Source organism: Vulpes vulpes, chromosome 12 (genome assembly GCF_048418805.1).
Source record: "Vulpes vulpes isolate BD-2025 chromosome 12, VulVul3, whole genome shotgun sequence".
Taxonomy (NCBI): Eukaryota; Metazoa; Chordata; class Mammalia; order Carnivora; family Canidae; genus Vulpes; species Vulpes vulpes.
The window spans coordinates 148556442-148572730 of record NC_132791.1 but is presented as its reverse complement, the minus strand read 5'-3'; the positions used below and the strand labels follow the sequence as shown (position 1 = coordinate 148572730).

The 16289-nt window shown below is 41.7% G+C and overlaps 1 long non-coding RNA gene across 3 annotated transcripts; it reads left to right on the top strand.

Moving 5' to 3' along the window:
* The first annotated feature begins 8766 nt into the window (after positions 1-8766).
* On the top strand, positions 8767-15954 carry LOC140594748 (uncharacterized). 3 transcript variants are annotated; one of them, XR_011995969.1, is made up of 3 exons: positions 8767-8955; positions 9890-13480; positions 15395-15954. It is a non-coding gene; the product is annotated as an uncharacterized lncRNA (long non-coding RNA). The 3 variants fall into 3 exon arrangements; XR_011995967.1 differs by lacking the exon at positions 8767-8955 and having other exon boundaries at positions 9350-13480; XR_011995968.1 differs by lacking the exon at positions 8767-8955 and having other exon boundaries at positions 9350-13480; positions 14972-15954.
* Positions 15955-16289: the final 335 nt, after the last annotated feature.

The window sequence follows — 16289 nt, the reverse complement described above, 5'->3', positions numbered from 1 at the left end:
GGAAATATCAGAAAGGGAGACAGAACATGAGAGACTCCTAACTCTGGGAAACGAACTGGGGGTGGTGGAAGGGGAGGTGGGCGGGGGGGTGGGGGTGATGGGCCTGAGGGGGGCACTTGATGGGATGAGCACTGGGTGTTATTCTATATGTTGGCAAATTGAACACCAATAAAAAATAAATTTATATTAAAAAAAAAAAGAAGAAGAGAGTTCCAGGCAAAGGTATTTGCAAAGGCTGTGGGGCCAGAGGGAATGTATGGCTTGTCTGAAGAACAGAAAGAAGGCTAGGACCCCTAGAGCACAGATCATGAGGCTGGAGAGGCATGCAGGGGCCAGATTACGCAGGTATAAAGATTCTAGCCCTTAAGCTTCCTAAGACCCATGGGACATCAACATGGGCTTTAATCCAGGGAGTGATATGATTTGAGAAAGGTTACCCTCTGGCTGCTCTGGGTCTGCGAGTGGGTAGGCTTGAGTACAGGAATTCCAACCCCTCATCATTTCTAGGAATTGGAGTCCATGGATGAAAGTGAGAAGGAGATGGATTTTTGGCTAAATATGAGAAAAAACTGTCCCATCATGAGATAAATAATAACTCCCATATACTTGCCTATTATGAGCCGGGAGGCACTATGCTAAGAGCTTACGAATTTAAAAGTGTTTTTTCATTTAATTCTCACAAAGAGGCATGGATGACTGTCATCCCACTTCACAAGTCAGGGCACTAAAGTGACTTATGCAATGTCTCACAGCTGATATGTAGTGAACCTAATGCATGAACTCAGTTTTGGCTAATGCTAAAGCCCTTTCTTCATCACTAAGCAACACGAGCCCCCCTCACAAAAGAATGAGCTGCATCCTAAGCACGAGAGAAGCAGCTTGATGGTGACCTCCTAAAAGGGCTACCTACACTGGGGGTTCTTGAGTTTTCAGGAGTTGGTATGTTTCATGCTCACCAGGGGACTTACCAGCAGCAGGAGGCATTTTCTTCCTATGTCCTTTCCTAAAGAGCTGGGATATCTCTGTGCACCTCCCTGGCTACTGTCATTCTCGCAGAAAATCATATTCTCTGTATAGGCTGGAGCCGCCTCTTCCCCACATTCCTCGGAAAGAAGCCACTGGCCGGATGTGCAGCTCTAGGGAACTTTCAGAGCCCCTGCCCAAGACTACCTGGCAAGGGGCGTTCTGCTTTCTGCTGGGCCCTAGGGGAACACAACTCCATTTTGGAATTGAGGAGATGAAGGAGATGGGGCTCCTGAACACTGACCTTTTGTAGACCTGAGCCCACGCCAGGGCAAACTACACAAATAACGAACTGCTTCCATTGTTATCAAATGGTACAGATTCTCAGGAGACGAGTGAGAGATTAAGAAGTTATCAGGCATCTTCGACTTCCTTTCTGAAGTCACAGAGCAGCTGCTGCTCTGTAACAACCCTGAGCATGATGAACATTTGGGGAGAAGGGATAATTTTTAAATAAAGAAAAATGCTCTTCTCTGCAAGAAAATTTGGTCACTAACTTCATTTGACAGGTGTAATAGACTGTGATAGTTTTGGGGGGATACATGGTGTAAAGTAAAGCAAGAGAGGTAATAAGCATCTTGGCATTTATTCTTTATGTAGGAATATTTGTTCCTCAAAGTCAGACTACGTGGAATATTAGCATTTGAATAAATTATTCAATACCTTCTAGAGAAAGCAAGGGGAAAAATCTTTTCAGCATTATAACATGGCAATCTACAAGGTAGTAGAAAAAGAAGGCTGTCATTTTTTCTTCAATTACAAAAGGCAAATATTTATTATTTATAAGTATTCGCCTTGTATAGGCTTAAATGTTATTTATGAACCTGTTGCACAGTGATTTTCAATGTAACTCATTATTTTTAGCCTTAGGGTGTTGTAAAGGAGCATGGATATATTTAATGACACTCTGCTAGTCAGCGCAATTACACTGTAATCATTATGTAAAATGTGCTATTAATTAAACCAATTTCTAGTTAGAACATTCGCTTCTGCAGGGCTTAATCTTAATCTTCAGCAATCTTTCTCTCTGTTTTTCACCTATTAATTATATGATTACTTTTTAAGTTAATATTATAGAATATGTTTTTATTTTTAAGCTGACTACTGCCAATTAGGAATATTTGTCAAATGGGTCTTTTGTTTATGGGTCAAAGGTGTCTCTTCCTTGAACTGGTAAAAAAGGTTTAAAATGTTATTTTTGGGGAAACTGGATGTTGTCCATAAATCAAACTCACATGTTCGCTTTCTTGCATAAGCAGCATTATCCACAAAATTAGTTTCATGACTTACAAAAATACCCAGTTTCATTTTACTTGAGTCATTTCAGCATTGAGTTTATGTACTTTAAAATGTCCTTCAACATCAGACTTACATTTTACATTAGCGTTTTGTTAAGGAAACTCAAGGTAGGTAAATAGTTGGTATTTCTGGTGCGTGTGGGAGGTAAATGGCCTCCCTTTTCAGGCCTTTCCACTACCTCTCTTCCCAAAGTCTTGCAATACTTTTATCACCGCGTTTTCAACAACCGGGATGGGAAACCTACTTCCTAATCTTTAGTAATGATTTTTTTTTAAACATTTTATTTATTTGAGAGAGAGGGAGAAAGCATGAGCCAGGGGGAGGGACAGAGAGAGAGAGAGAGCGAGAGAGAAGCAGACTCCCTGCTGAGCAGGGAGACCGAGGTGGGGTAGGTCCCCGGACCTTGAGATCATGACCTAAGCCACAGGCAGACAGACCCCTTAACCAACTGAACCACCCAGGCGCCCCTTTACTAATGATTCTTGTTACAGCATTTCTAAAAAAAAAAAAAAAAAGGAAAAATTCTGTTTCTCTAGAATAACCCCTGGTGGAGGGCAAGTAAGAACAAAAGGAAGGGAGCACGGCAAGTGGGAAATGTAAAACACCTTATTGTCTTCTCACTTGGCACGCCATTCATCTGAGATGGCGGGGGAAGAGTTTTACTTTTTTTTTTTAAGGTTTTATTTATTTATTCATTCATTCATTCATTCATTTATTCATGAGAGGCACACACACAGAGAGAGAGAGGCAGAGACACAGGCAGAGGGAGAAGCAGGCTCCATGCAGGGAGCCCGACGTGGGCCTCGACCCCGAGACCCCGGGGACACGACCTGAGCCAAAGGCCGACGCTCAACCACTGCGCCACCCAGGCCTCCTTGAGTTTTACTTTTTAATTTAATTTTTATTCTGTACTCACGGATTGGAAGAATTAAAACGGTGACGATGGCCTTTCGCGATCCAAAGTGATCTACAGGTTCAAGGCAACGCTGATCCAACTCCCAACGGCATTTGCACAGAAAACACGGCGCAGAGACAATCCTAAAACGCGCGAGGAGCCACAAAGGGCCCTGAGCAGCCACCGCAGGAGGAGGAAGAACAAAGCGGGAGGCATCAGGCTTCAGGACATCAAACTTCGTCAGGAGCCCGTGGCGGCCCGAGCAGTGCGGTCCCGGCCCGAACCCCGGCTCACCTGAGGAAGAGGAGCCCACAAACGAACCGGCGCCCCAACGGTGCTGCCACAACCGGAGGCCACGCGGCACGGACACTGGCCTCTCCACAGGCGCCCACGCCGACCGTCCCTCACGGGCCCTCCGGAGACCGACCCCCCACACCCCAGCAGTCAACCGCACGCGGGCAGCGCCTTCTCTTTCCTTCCTTCTCCTCCCCGGCGGGGCCCGAGGCCTCCGAGCTCGCGCCGCTGGGGCGAGGACCCCACCTCAGCCTGAGGCCCAGCCCGCTCCTCCTGGCGCTTCCGCGGGAGACCTGGTTTCCGTCAAGCGTGCACGTGCAGACACATCAGGCCAAAACACGCATGCGCGGGCCGGGCCGCGCCGGGAGCTCGACTGCCCCCTGGCGGCACTCAGCGCGGTGCGGGACCCGCCAAGCTCCCCGCGCGCTCCTTCCAGGCAGTCCAGCCCAATCGCGGGAACTTTGTTTTTTGTTTGTTTTTTGTGTTTTTTTTTTTGTTTTGGCCGAAACTTTGAAATTCAAACTGCAATGGGGCCAGCCACCTGGTGTCTTACTAAAAAATAGCCGAGGAAACCATAATTTAATTGGAAACCGTATGGGGTGAAGCGAATCAGAGGCATGCTTTACAATTTACACCAAAATTTAAATGTCTGTAGACATTTAAATTGGAAACCCAGAAAAGTTCTAAAAGAGACATAAAAGAAAATCTGCATGACGTTGGGTTTGTTGATGACCTTTAATACTAAACATCAAAGGGATCCCTGGGTGGCTCAGCGTTGGCCTTTGGCCCGGGGCGTGATCCTGGGTCCCACATCGGGCTCCCTGCATGGAGCCTGCTTCTCCCTCTGCCTGGGTCTCTGCCTCTCTCTCTCTCTCTCTCTCTCTCTCTGTCATGAATAAAAAAATAAAATCTTTAAAAGAAATAAATAAAATCTTAAAAAAAGACACTAAACATCAAAGCCCTATTCACAAAACAAAAAAACCTGAAAACGTGTATTTTATACATTTAAAATCTCTACTTTGTGAAAGACCTTGTTCAGAGAACCAGAAGACAAGGTACAAACTGGGATAAAATATTTGCAAAATACATTATCTGATAAAGGATTTGTATTCAAAATATAGAATATACAAAGAACTCTCAAAATTCAATCGTAAGAAAACAACCCCATTAAAAATCGGTAAAGATCTGAGTGGACATCTTGCCAAAGAAGATATACAGATAGTAAATAATTCTCAACATCATATATAATTGGGGAATTATGAATTAAAACAATGAGATAACATTGTACATCTATTAGAACTGCCAAATACTACCCACCCCCACCCCGACACACACATACACAAAATGACAGTACCAATTGCTGGAGGGTGAGAAACATTAGGAACTCTTCTGTTAAAAAACAAAATTCAACTGAGTAAATTTGAAGATCTAAATGGCTTTATTAAACAGCTCATGAATCAGGTAGTGCCCCAACTAGACAATACTGGGATGGTCTCGAGAAGAATTTTAAAAATTTTGAACAGTTCAATAGAAATAAGGACCCACTTTGAATGGATAAGAAAACATATCCCAGAGGAGACAGTTTAGAATTAAAAGTTGCTGGGAAGTTCTCTACAACCTTCATCTTTGTCCTTTAGGTGAAACAAAATGCTATATAAAACTGTGGAGAGATGATTTTAATGGGAGTTGAAAAACAGAGTCTCTTATCAATATTTAAATTCCTGTGTGCACCCCGTCCCTTCCATAAAGAGAGAGGCTTGGTCTTCTACATCAAAATTTCTAAAGTTGGCTCTGTGAAAAACTTTCGGAAGGCCCGAGGATTCTGATTGTTGCTCAGTGCCCTGATGAAATGTTTTTATTCATCTTGTTTGCTGCCTGGGGTTGACACTGACAATATCAATCACACCCTGCCAATGTATTAACATGGCTGCACCTGTTTAAACCATTCACATGTTGTAACTCAGAAGTTGGGAGTCAAAAGCAGTGCTATTTATGTACTTATTTAACTAGTCCCACACTACAAAAATTTCCACCCTGACAGCATCTGCTAAAGAACAGGATTTATCTATGAATGTGAGACGCCCACTGAACCAGTATAAAATCCAGCCAACAGTTATCACCTTATGAAGCATTCAGTGAAGCCCTATGGCCTTGTTTCCAAATTATTAATTTCCCTTGGTTGCTGATTTTGGTTACAACAGACTCACTGTGAAAAGTTTTGTGGTGTCAATGTCAGAAATTTTCTGCCTAAAAAAACAAAAAGAAAGAAAGAAATTTTCTGCCTAACAAGGAAAGGACAATAAAAGGGTGCTAGAATATTCATATGGAGCCAAGTTCAAGAGCCTTAAAATACTGAAAAATTAAGTCTATCATAAAAATACAATAAACAATGATAAAATGGGGGAAATATTTGCCTCCTGTATAACAAACGGTTAGTGGTTCAATATACAAAGAGCCTTTACAAATCAATAAGAAGGTTAATAGCTCAATAGTAAAAAGGAGAGAAATGAAAACATGAATAACATAGAACAAATCTGAATGGTTGGCAAACATGGAAAAGATGCTCACCTTCACTCCTATTTTATAAAATGCAGATCAAAGCAACAAGAATATACCATACTTATCAGAGAGGTACAACTTTTAAAGTTTAATGATATTGAAATTAGAATATAAGGGAAATAGGCATTCCCATGCACAGCGTATGTAAATCAGTATACTCTCTTTAGCTGGGAATTTAGAAATAACCATCAAGATGTAAAATGTACACTTTGACCTAGTTCCATACCAGGACAGATATATTCCCACAAGAAAGCAACCATGTATGTATAAAGGGATTTATTGCAGCCTAGTTTGTAAATACTAAAAACTGGAAATACTTTTTTTAAAAAAAGAGTTTATTTATTTGAGAGAGTGAAAGAGAGAGAGAAAGAGAGCAAGAGTAGGAGGAGAGGAAGAAGCAGACTCCCCACTGAGCAGGGAGCCTGACATGGGGCTTGGTCCCAGGACTCCGGGATCACAACTTGAGCTGAAGGCAGATGTTTAACAAACTGAGCCACCCAGGTGCCCCCAAATTGGAAATACTTAAATGACTGGGCTGGTTAAATAATCATGGTATAGCCATGCTCTGTGAAGAATAAATAAGTTAACATATATAAAAATGTTTAGATTAGCTGGCCCATTATGGATAATAAGTGCTAATTATACATATTATTTTTGTTGTTACATATTTGTATGTGAAAAAAAGCAAGTTTCAAGAAGATATGTAGAATGTTAAAACGTTTGTCCAAGAAAAGAAATGCACAGACATCTCTGGAAAGATACACAAGGAACAACTGATAGGGGTTCATCCAGGGAGAAAGACTTCTTCTATTAACTTTATACCCTTCTCTATGAGCCTGTATTGGTTTTATAGTAATAAAAACATGCAAAAACAAAAGAAAAGAAACAGTGTAAGTATTAAAAATTTTGTCAAGATGAAGACAAAGAAAGATGTTCTTCTGGCAGATATTATTCATCACTCACTCATTCAAAGAACATTTGTTGAATATCTACTGTATTATAGGCACTAGTTATAAAAGATGAATAAGATATGATGATATGATTCCTCACAAGTGCATTATCTAACGGGGGAGAGAGACTCATAAGAAAAATATTCAAATTGCTGAGGGAACCCAGAGACGAAAGTAATAAATTTTGGTGGTAATATCTGGCTGGATTTTAAAGGAGGAATAAGGAATTTTGCTGGTGAACATACAAAGTTGAGAAGATAAAAGTAATATATGCTGAGAGAAATCAGCATCATGGTTGCTTCTACAGTAGAAGGGGGATTGATTGAGACAGGGGCACAATGCAAGGAACTTTTTGAGGTGCTAGAAATGTTTTATATCTTAATAGAGGTACAAGTTCCATAAGTATATGCAGCTGTCAAAACTGACCAAACTGTGAATCAAGATATATGCATTTCACGGTATTTACATATAGTATGTGTAGATGTAGTACAGGTTAACTAAAAGGAAAAAAATGAGGGGGCGAAAGATGAATGCGTCAATGAATGGATAGACAGAGAGAGGGAAAGAGAGGGTGCCAGTGTAGTTAAAGAAGTGATAGACCTAGCAAGAAAAGGAGAGGGAAGACGGAAATCAAAGGGCAGAAGGGGGGGGATCCCTGGGTGGCTCAGTGGTTTAGTGCCTGCCTTTGGCCCAGGGCGTGATCCTGATCCTGGAGTCCCGGGATCGAGTCCAACATTGGGCTCCCCACGTGGAGCATGCTTATCCCTCCTCCTGTGTCTCTGCCTCTCTTTCTCTCTCTCTCTCTATCATAAATAAATAAATAAATAAATCTTAAAAAAACAGTTTTTTGTTTTTTTTTTTAAAGGGCAGAAGGGGCAGGAAGGCTCAGCTTGGCGATGTGATTATGCATGATAATCCAACTCAACTGAGAGTTTCAAACACATTGGACAGGAAGGCAGTCCACTTCCTACACTCAAGGAGCTTTCAGTCCAAAGAGGGGAGCCTCCCAGTATGGGGAGGGCAGGCCTTGTTCTGATTCAGGGCCTTGAAGCCTTGGAACCTCTCATTCTGAAGGATCCGTGCCTTCTCACACCTGCAGGAAAGGCTCCATCACAAGGTCTTAAAGCTTGGCATAATGGCAGATCCAGTCTTCACACAAGGGTGGCTTGCCCTCAAATGATTTCTCCAGTAACTGGACATAGCATTCTTGGCTTTCAGGTGTGCACACATCATTTTGGTACCTGTCTTATTTCATGAGTGAGCTTCTCCATAGACCACAGTGGGGTCCATAGACCATAGACCCTCTTCTCTCATGTCTGGGCCCATCCTGTACCTGGATTCTCTCTCTGAGCCTCAGTGAAGTCAAAGTGTTATCTTCCAGCTGGTTCTCTCCTGGTCTCTACAGGGCTTTTGTGTGTTTTGTCTCTGTTTTTTTTTAAATACACACTTTATTTTTTAGAACAGTTTTATTTTTTTTAGTATTTTAAAAAAAGTTTATTTATTGAGAGACAGAGAGACGGCGGGGGGGGGGGGGGCAGAGACACAGGCAGAGGGAGAAGCAGGCTCCATGCAGGGAGCCTGATGTGGGACTCGATCCTGGGACCCCAGGATCATGCCCTGGGCTGAAGGCAGTCATTAAATCGCTGAGCCACCCAGGGATCCCCAATTTTTTAGAACAGTTTTAGGTTAGGAAATATGAAGTTCACATTTATCACTCTACCCACCAAGTTTCTGTTATTATTAACATTGCCCATTAGTGTGGCATATTTGTTATGATGGATGAAACATTATTGATACTTTATTATTATTACTATTATTATTTAGGTAGGCTCTACGCCCAGTGAGGAGCTCAACTTGGGGCTTGAACTCACTCTCCTGAAATTGAGACCAGAGCTGAGATCAAGAGTCGAACACTTAACTGACTGAGCAATCCAGGTGCCCTGATACATTATTATTAACATTATTATTAACCATAGTTTTCACTAGGATTTGTGTTGTTTATTCTATGGGTTTTGACAAATGCATAATGTCCTGTATCTACCATTACAGCATCACATAGAAGAGTTTCATTGTCCTAAAAATGCCCTGTGCTCTGCCTTTTCACTCCTTCCCACTCCCACCTCTCTCCCCTGAACCCTGGACAACCACTGATCTTTTTACTGTTCCTATAGTTTTGGCATAGAAGGTTGTTAAGTTCTTAGAAAAATCGACAATTTGTAAAATCTTTTTTTTTAAAGATTTATTTATTTATTTATGATAGACATAGAGAGAGAGAGAGAGAGAGAGAGAGGCAGAGACACAGGCAGAGGGAGAAGCAGGCTCCATGCTAGGAGCCTGACGTGGGACTCGATCCCGGGACTCCAGGATCGCGCCCTGGGCCAAAGGCAGGCGCTAAACCGCTGAGCCACCCAGGGATCCCCGACAATTTGTAAAGTCTTTTGCAGAGATGATCACAATATATACAGTTTAAAATGCACTACTTTCTATTTTAGATTGCATTCTCAAATATTACAAAGGGGAATATTTGCACTGTCCAACTAATTTAGTATATAGCAGTTATTTATTCATTCATTCACTTATTCATCCAACAAATCAACCAATCTTTATTATACTTGTTTATGTGCCAGTCATTGCAGTGCACTAAAATCAGACAAAATAATTCACTCTAGGGCAGCCCATGGGGGCTCAGCAGTTTAGCACTGCCCTTGGCCTGGGGCGTGATCCTGGAGACCTGGGATCAAATCCCACGTTGGGCTCCCTGCATGGAGCCTGCTTCTCCCTCTCTCTCTCTCTCTCTCTCTGTGTGTGTGTGTGTTGTGTGTCTCATGAATAAATAAATAAATAAAATCTTTTTAAAAATTCACTCTAGGGCTGATGGAATGCAGTGCAATAAGTAAGTACCAAATATTAGTAAAAATGATTCTTGACATGTATTGAACATTTACTATATGTCACATAATGCTAATACCCTTTAGATGCTTTATTGCAGGTAACGCTCACAACAAAAACCCTAAGAGGGAGATACTATGATTATTCTCATTTCAGACCCAAGGAAACTAAATGACTTGTTAAAAGTCTTACAGGTAAAAATTATGGAGCTAAGACTTGGACCACTCTCCCCCCTTCTCTCCAGCTCCAAATCCCATACTCCTGACCACTACTCCATACAATTTGAGAATGTGGCAGTCCTGAGTTCAAATCCCTCTACTGGCTATTTGACCTTGGACAAACAACTTACTGTCTTAGGATATCAGCCTGGTTACTCATTCAGGTGGAGTTCCCTTTCTCTCATTTCTACTTGGAAAAATTATACTTTTCTTTCAAAACATAGCTCTTAGAGAAGCTGATCTACCAGGATCTCCCCATCTCTATGTGCTCCTCAAACAACACTGACTGCTTCGCTCCCTTCCCCAACCCTCACCGCTACTGGGCTTGTTTGCCCTGAGTACAGACCATGGCTCAGCTTATACCACTTTGGATTCTGGATATTCATGTCTCTCTTATTTACGCTATTATTTCTCAGCCTTTCTCATACAATTTCTGCCATATTCATGCACCATCTACATGTTATCTTCTTAATCTCTTTCTTTGACTCGACTCTTTTTTTTTTTTGTTAGCCCTAAACTGTCATATTCCAGCAGCCATCAGTATGAAGGGCTGGTAAAGTATTTTTCCTAATATGCATTAAAATACTTAACTATTCAAATTAAAAACTATTGCTATGCTACATAAAATTATCTGACTATCACTAGATATTCATATGCCACACATAGGGAAACCAGCTTTAGATGGACAGCTTTTTGAAGACTGGGACTTGATCTTGTTCATTCTGTATCCCCAGAACCTAACATAGCCCTTGGCACACAGTGAGCGTTCAGCAAATGTTTGTTGGGTAAGTGAAACTCTGAGTGAGTGAATGAATAGGATTTCAGAGATGGTCTCTAGACTTCCATCAATGCTTTCTTGATGTTTATGGAATTGATGGCCATGGAACTAGAGATCAATAAGAAGTTTTGAATTTTAATGACATGGGCAGCACAGGACTGCAGTGTACTGGTCTTTGGGTGAGTCCTTGGGGAGGATTAGCCAATTACATAGGAGGAGTGTATAGACAGGCCAGCATCACTGTGTGGAACCCAAATACGACACTGGCAGTTGCCCACCTAGCATGAATTTGAGGGGTCTTGGAAAGGCCATCTGTCTCCACTGATAATCTATTCCTTGACGGGAAGAATCACTTTCTACCTTTAAAGTACAGATACCCTGAGTTCCTTTAAACTGATTCTTGATTGTCCTGATGTGAGGTCCCTGTGTGGATAGTTTGAATGAATCTTGCTAAACAAAAATTTGGCTAATTTCTCAAATTGGCCTAGGCCTGGCAAACAGGGAAAAAGGAAAGAAAGGAATTTATTGAGTGTCAAGAACTATGCTGGGCATTGTGATGGCATTTCTATGCCATATATAATATATAAAATAGGGAGGTTAAATGGCTTATCAATGGTCATTCCAGCCCCAAGTTGGTGGACCTAAGATTTGGACATAAGGCTCATGTTGTCTTTACAATACAACCCAATTCCTTTATGCAGGAAACTTACACGTGCCACACCTACTCTTTTGGCATAGTCCCAAATGCCTCCCATTTATAAAGAGATTGATGGCATAAGATAAAGAAAGTAAAATACATAACCCAATATCTGGTACTCAGAGAGTGCTCAATAAATGGTCTGATTATTAATAATTATGCTATCAATAATAATCATGCTATGCTATCAATGGCATAGGAATGGGATATTGTCAGGCTCACAATTGAGGGGATTATTAAATCTAGGGCCAAGGTACTCAACTAAGTAGTATTGTTTTCCTAGTCTTAAATAGCCCATGCTAAGGGCATGGGCTCAATGAAATGGGTGTGACTGAGGGGTGTGAACAGTAGAATAACTTGATTTATGTTTTAAAAGGATAACTCTTAGGGGCACCTGGGGGCTCAGTCAGTTGAGCGTCCAACTCCTGATTTCAGATCATGATCTCAAGGTTGTGGGATTGAGCCCCATCTCAGGCCCCCAGGGAGTCTGCTTGGCTCCCTCTCCCTCTGCCCCTCTCCTGGCTCATGCTCTCTCTCATTCTCTCTCTCTCATAAGTAAATAAATCTTAAAAAAAATAAAATAAAAGGATTACTCTTAGCCTCTATGTTTGGGCTAGGAGGAATGGTAGGCTCAAGAAGACCTAGTAGGTGCTATTTATTACAAGACTGGCAAGACATGGTGGCTCAAAACGTCATGGTAGCAGTGGAGATAATGAGAGGTGGTCAGGTCTGGTTTTATTTGGAAGATAAAGCCAGATGGATTTCCTAATGCACTGAATGTGGATGTGAGAAAAAAAAGAAAAAGAGAGAGAGAGAGAGAGATGTCCAGGATGGCTCAAGGTTAATGGCCTGAGAATAAACTAACTTCCTTCCATCAATACATATGTATTGAGGGAGAGATATAGGTTTTCTTTCCTGAGCACCGGAGTCCAAGAAGGCACCTGGCAGAGTTATTGCCAAGAATGAAATGCCACTGCTGCTTCACCCAACATAGAGGAATTTGCCTGAAGAGGAGAACTCATGAAAGATGGAGAGATGGCAGGGAGGGACAAAGCAGCTTTTTTTTTTTTTTTTTTAAAGAATTTATATATTTACTCATGAGAGACACACAAACAGAGAGGCAGAGACACAGGCAGAGGGAGAAGCAGGCTCCATGCAGGAAGCCCAATGTCGGTGGGACTCGATCCCTGGACTCCAGTATCACACCCTGGGCCAAAGGCAGGCGCTAAACCGCTGAGCCACCCAGGGATCCCTGACAAAGCAGCTTTAAGCTGATTTTTTTCTTGAGTTTTGGTTACTTTTTTAAAAAAGATTTTATTTATTTTATGAGAGAAAGAGAGAGCGAGAGGGAGGGATGGAGGGAGGGAGAGAGAGAGAGAGAGAGATTGAGATCACGAGCAGAGGGGAAGGACAGAGGGAGAAGCACACTCCCCGCTCCCGATGTGATGCCATCCCAGGGACTCTGGATTATGACCTAAACTGACGGCAGCTGCTTAACGGACTGAGCCACCCAGGTGCCCAAGTTTTGACTACTTTCTTGCCTTTTTTCCTCATATTTATCAGTCCAGCCCTGAGGCAAGCTCTCACCCTCACCCCCAGTGTGTAGGGAATACCTTTCTATGTAGGCCTGATCCTTATGAATGTATACTTAGAAAATATTTTCTCTGTAACAGTCTTGCTTGGAATGTTTCAAGAGTCCAGGCACTTGGGAAGTGGTACATGTTTCCTGAGGGCTGCAGGCATTTTCTTCCCTAACTTTATTTCCAGCCTTCTTCCTTCCAGATGAATCTTCTGAACATATTCAGGCTCACACAGAGGAGGAAGCTTTCTGAGGAAAGGGCAGGCAGCCTGCAAACTCCAGCTGGCGAACTGTTTGCGGTAACTCTATTTTTAATATACATTGCTGACCCTAATGATGGTCTATTGAGATGAGGGCAAGAAATGTCTGATCAAGTGGAGATTAATTTTTGACTGTGTCGCCCAGAATGCATGAAAATGCACTCCTTTTTCTATTTAGACTCCCAGGATGCTTTGATTGATTGACTAGTTTACAAATGAAGGTGATAAAATTAGGTTGAAGACCACATACATTTCTTAAAATGAGGCTGGCTGGTCGTGGAGACAATGAGGTTTGGACAGATTGTATTGCTGGTTTAGGCAATCTTCTGAGCATGTCAAGATTTATAGACCTGTACTGTAATGTTACAATTGCAGCTCACTGATATAGGTTTCTTTTCAAATTCTTTCCCATTTTATTTGAAAAAGGCCATTAGAGAGTTATAGACTATTGAAAAAGCTTTTTCTTTGCTAACCCTTAATAAACTCTTCCAAACAAGGACTACTGCATTTTTATATTAAATTTAGACCAAAATCTATAAAACATGCTATCCCAGATTGGATAATTTGATTATTATTATCTAAATGGAGTTATGGTTCATATTGGTTTGCAGTAATATACATAGTAAATAAAATGTAAGTTGAGATTTGTATAAGATCACAGGACACTGGGTTTTCTTTCTGTTGTCTTTTTTTTTTTTCCCTGTGAGCCCTTCTTTGAGAAATCTCAGCCAATTTTCCCTGAGATGAGAAATTAAAAAGCAAAAGAAAAAAGAGGGCCTAGTGGTGAAATTAATGCTGTGTTGTACTAAAAACAAATTGCTATTAATATTTACTTGTTCTCGTCATAATAGAGGCAAGCTACAAATGTCTTAGGAGTTACCCAACTAATAAGATTTACCAAGGGAACCAAAAAGCATGAGAAAATACTCAGCAGAATTAGAAACAATTATTCCATTGTAAGTTATGATGTGAGAAATAATAGATGAGATTCTGAAGTTATTTATGAATTAGTCAATTCTGTTTCATACATTTTGCCATCAAAATAACTTATGAAATCATTTTCTAGTCCCATAGCATTTTATGAGAGCTCTGCACTCAGTTAAAGATTTTCTTCTAGGGCTTTCTGCAGCTACCCTGAATTGTTTGGTGATGCCCAGATTTTGACCTAAGTTTTCCACTCTGAGGGCAACCTACCAACTGTGTCAGAAACTTCCCTGAGGTCTCCACACTGGTTTTGCACACCATATGAAGAGATTCTAAGAATTTTTTTCAGTTTAGCAGGAGGGACCCCAAGACATTCGAGTGTCAGATAAGATAATATGGACGAAGGGCTCCGCCTGTGACCTGCCACTCAGCAAGTGCTCAGAGACCATGACAATTATCGTCATTACTAATATCACTCTTGCTATGCCTCTTGTTTCCAGGGGCAGGATGAGCATAATGCAAGCCCAAAAATCTAGTTTATATTGTTGCTAACATGCTATATGACCTTGAGCAAATCCCTTAGAATCTCTGCTCCTCTCTCCTTAGGATGCCAGCTACGTCTATGGGCTGTTTTCTCCACGGTAACATAAAGTAACAGACACGAAAGCTCTTTGAGAAGTCCAGGATGATGTAGGAACATCAGTAATTATTTTTAATCATCACAAGGGTCCTCCTCCCTGGCCTTTTTAAAAGTGGAAAGTGGACCACTGTGAACAGCCAGTTAAGTGTGGGGGACCTTCTCCAGCTGCTGAGGGCAGTTTACAAGGGAGTTGCCAGTATGAAGGAAAGGATTTAAGGGGGCTTGGGGTCAAGTGGTTTGAAGAACCCAGCAAAGCACCAGACTGCTGCCACTGATTTAGTTTAGAAGTGGATGAACTTTGAAATGCAGAACATCATTTCTGCAGAAGGTCGTCATATTTCTTGATGATTTACACAGAGAAGTCTGAAACTGTGCTGGTTTCATTTTAGATCCTCCAGTGCCAAGAGAAAATATGCTGATGGAGGGAATAGTGCCTGGGTGGCTGGTAAAGACTCTGAGTGCCAGAAGAAATGGCAGAAATGGACCGAGTCGGTTTCAGTAACGATGCTGATGGAATCCACAGGCCTTCTCCATCCCTTCCTGGGAGACTTCGCAATTTGGAATTTTATAGACAAGATTGCCTCAACTGACTTTTATTTTCATGCAGCCAAGCACCTCTCAGGACTGTTTGCTCAGACTGCAGATGGGAGATGGGATGTAGCTTCCTTTTGGGAAGAGATCCCGAATATCATCTCCTAGCCTGGAGGCCCCACAGGAAGCCCACCTGGCTTCAAGAAGTGGCCTGAAGTCTAATTGCAGGGAAAAAATTTAAAAAATCTGACTCTAGGCTGCTACTTCTTAAATATACCCATCTATTCATATTTTAAGTGTTCAAAAGTAGTGTCAATTTTCTCAGTAAATTCTGTCATTTTAATTAAGTAGGTCATTCATGTCTAAGAATATATGTTTTTCCTTTTTCATTTTGAGTGAATAAAAGAGATGTAGGCTGTATACATTTTAATTTTTCATGGACTGACTCTTACGGAAAAAAGACTGCCCATCACTGCAGTGTAGACAAAGTTGAATCTCAGCCAGTAGAGAAAATCATACTGAATGGGAGGGGACTAGGTCCAGGCATCCAGTGGCAGCAAACCTGATAGACTGAAGGCTCTGATGGTGGGTGGGAATAGAGGCAGGGGCTCACCTGCACCAAAGGGGTCCTCCTAACAATTGTCTCATGAGGCCCATTTAATGACGTGGCTGCCATGTTCCTCATGATGGAGGAAAGTATGTGTGTCCTGCCTTCCCATCACAATGACATCAGTTGCAGCGACAAGAGACACA